The sequence below is a fragment of the Cannabis sativa genome, chromosome 6 (genome assembly GCF_029168945.1).
Source record: "Cannabis sativa cultivar Pink pepper isolate KNU-18-1 chromosome 6, ASM2916894v1, whole genome shotgun sequence".
Taxonomy (NCBI): domain Eukaryota; kingdom Viridiplantae; phylum Streptophyta; class Magnoliopsida; order Rosales; family Cannabaceae; genus Cannabis; species Cannabis sativa.
In genome coordinates, this window is record NC_083606.1 from 7,035,248 (window position 1) to 7,042,408 (window position 7,161).

A 7,161-nucleotide genomic window follows, 5' to 3' on the forward strand; every position below is an offset into this window, starting at 1 on the left:
AATAAAACTAAAAATAAGCACAAACATATAAGGTAAATACTAATTACAGCCCATTTTATCTTTTTTTTTTTATTATTTTTTTAAGCCCAAGCCCAAAAATCTCTAAGCCAACACAATCAATCTTCTTTTATATTATCTTTTCTAAATATTTTATCTATATTTTTTTTTAAAAAAAAATAAATAAAAAAATTATTAATATTCTCTCAAGATAGGTTTGTTAGAGAGATATGTGGCTAAGATGATTTTTTTAATTTAAAAAGAGATTATTAATATTTAAAAGATTGTTTATTTAAAAGATTGTTTAATTTTTTGGGTTTAATTATTGGGTTTATTTTTTAACGGGAGATCAAACCTAATCGTTAAATTTAACAGAATATTCTTTTATTTTTAAGTATATTCTGTTAAACCAAGAAATGCCGTTAGATAGGCACTTTTAATATATAAAGATATATATTATACTAGATGAGAGTTACGTGGCGAGCCACGTAAATATTAGTTTTATATAAGTTCTAGTGGTTTTTGTTTAAGAATTCAGTAACTAAGCAACGGTAACAACAATGGTAGATAGATCTAAACTTTTAATTTTCTTGATTTGAGATTTTGAATTGTTCTGATTTATTTGTTTATGAATTTATTGAAATACTTGAATATTTATTTGTTCTGATTTTGAATTGTTCTGATTTATTCATACTTGAATATTTATATTGATGATTGTTAATGAAATTAGTCTATAGCTTTATGTTTCTAGGAAAAAAAAAGGTATTTTTTAATATAGAGTTTAAATTTTATATTGAAAATTGTTAATGAAATTAGTCTATAGCTTTATGTTTCTAGAAAAAAAATGTATTATTTTATATAGAGTTTAAATCGAAATTTACATAAACATATTTATTTTTAAAAAGAGTAATTCATCAAAAAAAAAAAAAAATCGCATAAATACACAAATAAACTAAAAAAATTATCAAGTCTCCGAGCAAGTCCGATAATTTATGGTTATTGAGCAAAACAGTGGCAGTGTACCCTAGAGAGAAGAAATTAGCAAGATCGAAAGATAGGTCTTTTTGAATGGGGAAGCAAGTGTAAAATATGATATGAAATTAATAATACATGTTCCGGCTATGAACTAATAATACCTGTTGCGACAAATAGAGAAAAGAGTAATTTAGTACACAGTAATAAAATAGAAAGTAATAATTTGAAATGTTGGTTTAGACAGACAGACAAGGATAAATGCCAAACTTTGGTCTTCAAATAAGAGCTTTGCTGAGGAAGAAGGATGGCCAAGTGTAGAATATTAGGAGGTTAAGCCTGGAGGAATGTTGGTCTAGTATTTAATAGTCTCCAGTTGCAGACTTTACTGTTACAAATAATTCTAAAATTAGTGAGTTATATGATTATTTAAGGATGACTGTTGTGGTTCCTAGAACCCTTAATCAAAAAAAAAAAAAGGATGACTGTAGCCCACTTCTTTCTCTACGAAGAGGAATGTTCGACATTCTTTTTCTTTAGGACACAAGGAACCCACAGATACAAAGTTCAGTATTTGTGTATAATTCGAGTCCAAATTAAATTAACAATAAAAATCAAAACTTGAGCATTTTAATACTATGTAAATCCAACAAAAACAAAAGGGTCTGATCTCATCGTAATCTTTGATAAATTTCTTGTGGCGATCGTAGGCGTTGAGTCCGCTAATGTGAGCTTGGTACTGCCTAAAGATATAACATACAAACACAAAATTTTGATTTAATGATTAAAAATATGAATGAGGTAAGTAATAATGGCGAACATTCCTCTTCGTAGAGAAAGAAGTGGAACAGTAATTTACATATCCAACTTATTCAAAAAAAAAAAAAATTAACAGTAATTCAAATAAATGATTGTTTAATTTAAAAAAAGATTGTTTAATTTTTTGGATTTAATTATTGGGTTTATTTGTTAACTGGAGATAAAACCTATTAACATGGTTAAATTTAACAGAATATTCTTTTATTTTTAAGGTATATTCTGTTAAACCAAGAAATGCCGTTAGATAGGCACTTTTAATATATAAAGATATATAGTAGGGACTTTTTTATTTTTATACTTCAGAATATATTTTTTTTTTTTTCATTTTTACGAAATTTTATAAAGAAATTCCTATTGTAACTAGCTGAGCAACCTAAATTGCAACCAAAAAATTGTATAGCAACATACATAGAAACCATCAGAGAAACTACTTGAGAAACTCAAACCGTAAATTTAAAAAAAAAAAAAATTACATATAGAGTAATTTTCCTATAATAGCATAGTACAATTAATCTATAACCTTAATAAAAATGAGAATGTTCATGGGCTTTTTACTATTGAATTACCAAAATAACCTTTAATTAATTATGAAATTACAAAAAGAAATATCTCCCATTTAGAAACAAATATGTCTATTTAAAACTTTGTATATACTTTTTTTTTTTAGAAAAGAAAAAGTCATCTATTAGTGATAAATAATTTTAGTATCTTTGAATTATTATTTTCTAATTTAGATTCTTTTTATTTCTTAACTTAATAGTTATGTAAAGTAGTTTATGCCTTTTTCTTACAACAATATATACATATAGTTTAAACTTTAACATATAAAATTAAATTATTTTTTGCTAGGTGAAATGTTGGTGGAGTTCAATATTTATTTGAAAGCTCTTTAACTATATGTGGTTTTTTCAAAAAAAAAAAATAAATTAATTAATTAATTAAATGAACTAATTTATACATTTTTCTTGTATAATTTGTACATATAGTTTAAACTTCAATATCTAAAAATTAGCGATAAGTGATATTTTAAAATTATTATTTTGTAATGTTGATTCTTTTTATTTTATTGTTTTTTTTTAATTTTTTAATTTTGGTTTAAAAAAATATTCTAATAATAATATTAATAATATATTTTCTTTCAAAATAATTAATTTTTTTTTTAAAAAAAAATAAATATATCTCTCCGCACGAGTGTCCTAACTAGTAATAATAAAAGTCAAATTTAATAGAAGTACTACTAATCTTTATACTTTTGACAATCAACTTTTTCTATATACAATCTTTTGTAGTCAAGATCGTAAGCCATGTGGTAATTTTGTTGAGTGACCGCTCCAATTATCATTGTCTTTCCCGAATCAACTATTGTTACGCCTATCCTAAAGCAAAATAAAGCAAAATGCTCTCTTTGTATGTTGTTTGAACAAAATACAATGATCCAATTCCATAATTGCTTCACCTTCAAACTGAATCCGAACTTTTAGAAATTCTTTAAGATCCTCCCTCAAAACCTCAGAAGCATAGCAATTTGCCAGTACCACACCTTCATGTTCTTTTACACCTAATTCATACAACTGTTCTTTCACATATGTTTGAAGACTAGTCACAAAATTATCAGGCAATGTAGTGGATGATGATCCTGTATCAATGATTGCGTCGAGCCCCGTTGCACCATTTTTATTTGCGTCCAAAAGCTATACGGTTTATACGAACTCTATAATTGCCACCTTCATTAATCCTAAGAGGTGTCCACTTCCCCAACAATTCTATACCATACCCATGGTCACCATTAGCTATGCGTAATTGACTATAACTATTTTGTGTATTTGTCAAGTCTCCTATACAATAAGAAAATGAGGATCCTAAGTTATATAGAAAGGAATTTCGTGCATAATTAAACCCAAGCATACCACTAAATTTACTTTCCCCAGAATAGTATACTTTATGTGCACAACCGAATATTTTGTTAGGTATTATCTGTACTCCACCGTCACTTGTTGGCATAACAAAAGTCTCCGTACCATATATTCCACTTGCATTGAGTCCACTTGCATAGTATGAAAAATGTAACTTCCATTGTGAAAATTGTATATGGTATATATTCAATTATGATAACAGAGATGTATTTTCCCAAAAAAGATAACAGATGTATTTATATATATTGTCTTTAATTAGTAGTTGATGAGTAAGTTTTACATTCATTTTAAATTGTTAATAGAGTTTGGTTAACAGGTTGAGTATTAACATACATGTGACTAGTTATAAGTAGTAAATAGGTTTTACACACATTTAAAGTGTACTGATTAGGGATGCACACAGGATGGGAGGGTGGGTAATTAGTAGGAAGTGCTACCCTAATTTTAATCTTCATTGGAGAATTCCTAAAAAAAATTATAATAAAAATTCAAATATATTATTTATTGATTATTATTCAATAAACTAATTATTATTTAAAACATAATTTAAAATTTATAAAAAAAATAGTAATATTTTTTCAAAAAAATACAAAATAAATTATAAATTATAAACTATTATTAGAAATATAAAATAAGATATTAAATGAGTCCCCCGTCATACAGAGAGTGTCTACCCATACCAGTCCCATTGGCAAGTCACCTTATCCCCATAGGAAAATGAGCATGCCAGTACTAATATATTATCTATAGTATTAAAATTAATATAAATTAACATTCACTACAATTCGAAAAAAAAAAATATATATTTATAATCATAATTCAATAAAAAAAAATTCTTCAATTGATTTCAAATTTATCTGTTTGCATTCGCAATGGACGTTGATAGTAAATATGTCCTGTATAAAAAAAATAAAAATAAAAAATTAATTATATAATTAACAAAATTTATTAAAATAAATAAATTAATAAAAGAAAACCAACCTTTCATCTGTTGGAAGAAGTCGCTAGTTCCATGAACGATGACGTGTCCATCGTTATATATATCCCACTCTATTATCTTAGCACCTGAGATGGTAACGGAGCCATTAACGGAAGCCTCCGTCACTTCAGCATCAATTCCACTGCAAGTAACCAACGTAGAACCCTTATGAAGCGACCCCGTCTCGAAAGCTTTCCTATCAACTTTTGTGGTGACAATCTGATTTTCGATATTTATCCAGCGCTCAAAACGCACAGTTTCGTCTAACGGAACAAAGAGAGTAACGGTTGTTACCGTAACGGCTGTTGTAAGGACCGTTTAGTTTAATTTGGAAATTAGCAGTTGATCACGTTTAATTATGAAAATTATTTATAGCTATTTAAATAATTATTATACTGTTATTATTGAATTTAGAGATGCATTTTTTATGTCATTTAGTAGTTTTCATAATTTTGCATTTTCGGTGCCCGGTATTTTGGAACTCGGTGTTTGGCTCAGTAAAATCACAACTTAGTATGTTAGTAGTTTGGGACGGTTTATTAGATATTGGGAATGTCGGGAATGGCCGAGAATTTAGAATTTCCCAAAAAATACCCCTTTAGTGTTATTTATGTGGTTTTAGTGTGAAAGGGCAAAATGGTCATTTTGCCCCATTATTAGTTTGTCTTTTTGTGGCTTAATAAATGAGAAATATGTGTTTTATTTGATGTTATATTGGCTGAAATAAGTGGGTTAGGTGGCATTTCTCTCATTTTTCAAAACTTAGAAAAAAAATAGAAAAAAATTTCAAAAGGAAAACTCTCTCTTTTCCTCTCTCTTTTTCGGCCATTTGAGGCAGCAAGAAAGTGGATTTGCTCTTGTGATTTTGGTGATTTTCAGCAAGTCTTGTGTGATCCTTGAAGAGGTATTTATTGTCTAGCTTTTCTTCCTTTGTTTTCTTGAAAAAATGATGAAAAGGATGAATTATGCATGGATGATTTTAATGTTGTTGCTGCTGCTAGTTGTTGTTGTTATTTCTATGTTTAAAATGTTGATTTAAATATGTTTAGTTAGGTTGAAATGCATGCTAGTTGTTCTTGCTTTAGTTGGTTAGTTTTCTTGTTAAAAAACTATGGTTTCCAAGTGAAAATTGAGGTTTTGGTGGCTGTAGTGTTTGCATGAATTAGGGTTAGTTTTCTGCAGTGTTTTTATGCTTGTTTATGTACTTCTAAGCTAGTTTTGAGGCTTGTAAGTGAGCTTTAGCCAAGTTTGAGTTTGAACTCAAAGCTTGGAGCTCACATGGTGATTTTCATTTCTGTGCTTTCTGGGTGAGTTTGATGCTTTAGAAATGTTCTAGGGGATATATAGAACAAGTCTAGAAGGTTTTGTGTGATTTGGAGTTGATTTGAATGAGTTATGAAATTTTGAATTTCTGCCTGCGAGGAACCGGAATTCCGGATGGGTTTCGAAAATTCCCAGAACCGGAATTCCAGTTGGGCAACCGGTCTACCGGTTGGGGAAATTTCAGAAACCCTAGTTTTCCTCGATTTTATATTATTTGGGGTATTGCCATGCTTTTTATCGATAGGGTAACTTCTAGTTCCTAGTTTAAGTCCCCAGGAAGTGATTTAGCGTATCACTTATAGTGTTGTGATTTTTATGGTTTAGGAGCCTGTAATCCGCCGCGCAGATTGTTCCAGTCAGGTTGACCGGCACACCTGAATTCGGAATCCAGGTAAGATTAGTATATCAGTATGCATATGTAGATTACATGTTTAGCGTGCATGTAGGAAGCCTGTTAGATTACATTAGTTATGTATGTTGGCTTCGGACCATCCAACTGTGTCACGTCGGTACAGGCTGGAGTATGACCGGTTCGACCGATTAGGCTGATACTTAGGTTGGTGGTTCCGTACTATTTGACGTATCACGTCGGTACAGGCTGGAGTATGACCAGCAGCCGGAGTATGACCGGTTCGACCGATTAGGCTGATACCGTAACACGTCGGTACAGGCTGGAGTATGACCAGCAGCCGGAGTATGACCGGTTCGACCGATCAGGCTGTTACTTGTCAATAGTACCGTCCCTATGAACGTTTAGAACTCAGTACCGTATTGGACACGGCAGTTAGGGGGACTCAGTATCGTGTTGGACACGGTAGTTAGGGTTATGATCAGGGGTATGGGCGTCTGATCATGACCGGGATTTATGTATGAATATTATTATGCTTTTCTTACTGAGTCTGTCGACTCACAGTGCTATGTTTATGTGTAGGTAAAGGCAATGCTAGGGCTGATGGACCTTGAGCGAGCCGGTGAAGATTGTACATGTCGGGGCGGTTAGGCCTGGAGCGTACGATCATCGGGACAGCGAGGCTATTTTTGTAACTAGTCGCTAGGCGACAAATATTTTGTATAAACAGTAAACTTTTGTAAATGATTTTGTAATCGGGATCCCGAGTCTTTTGTATAAATATTTTACAAGTTTAATTAAAAAGCAAA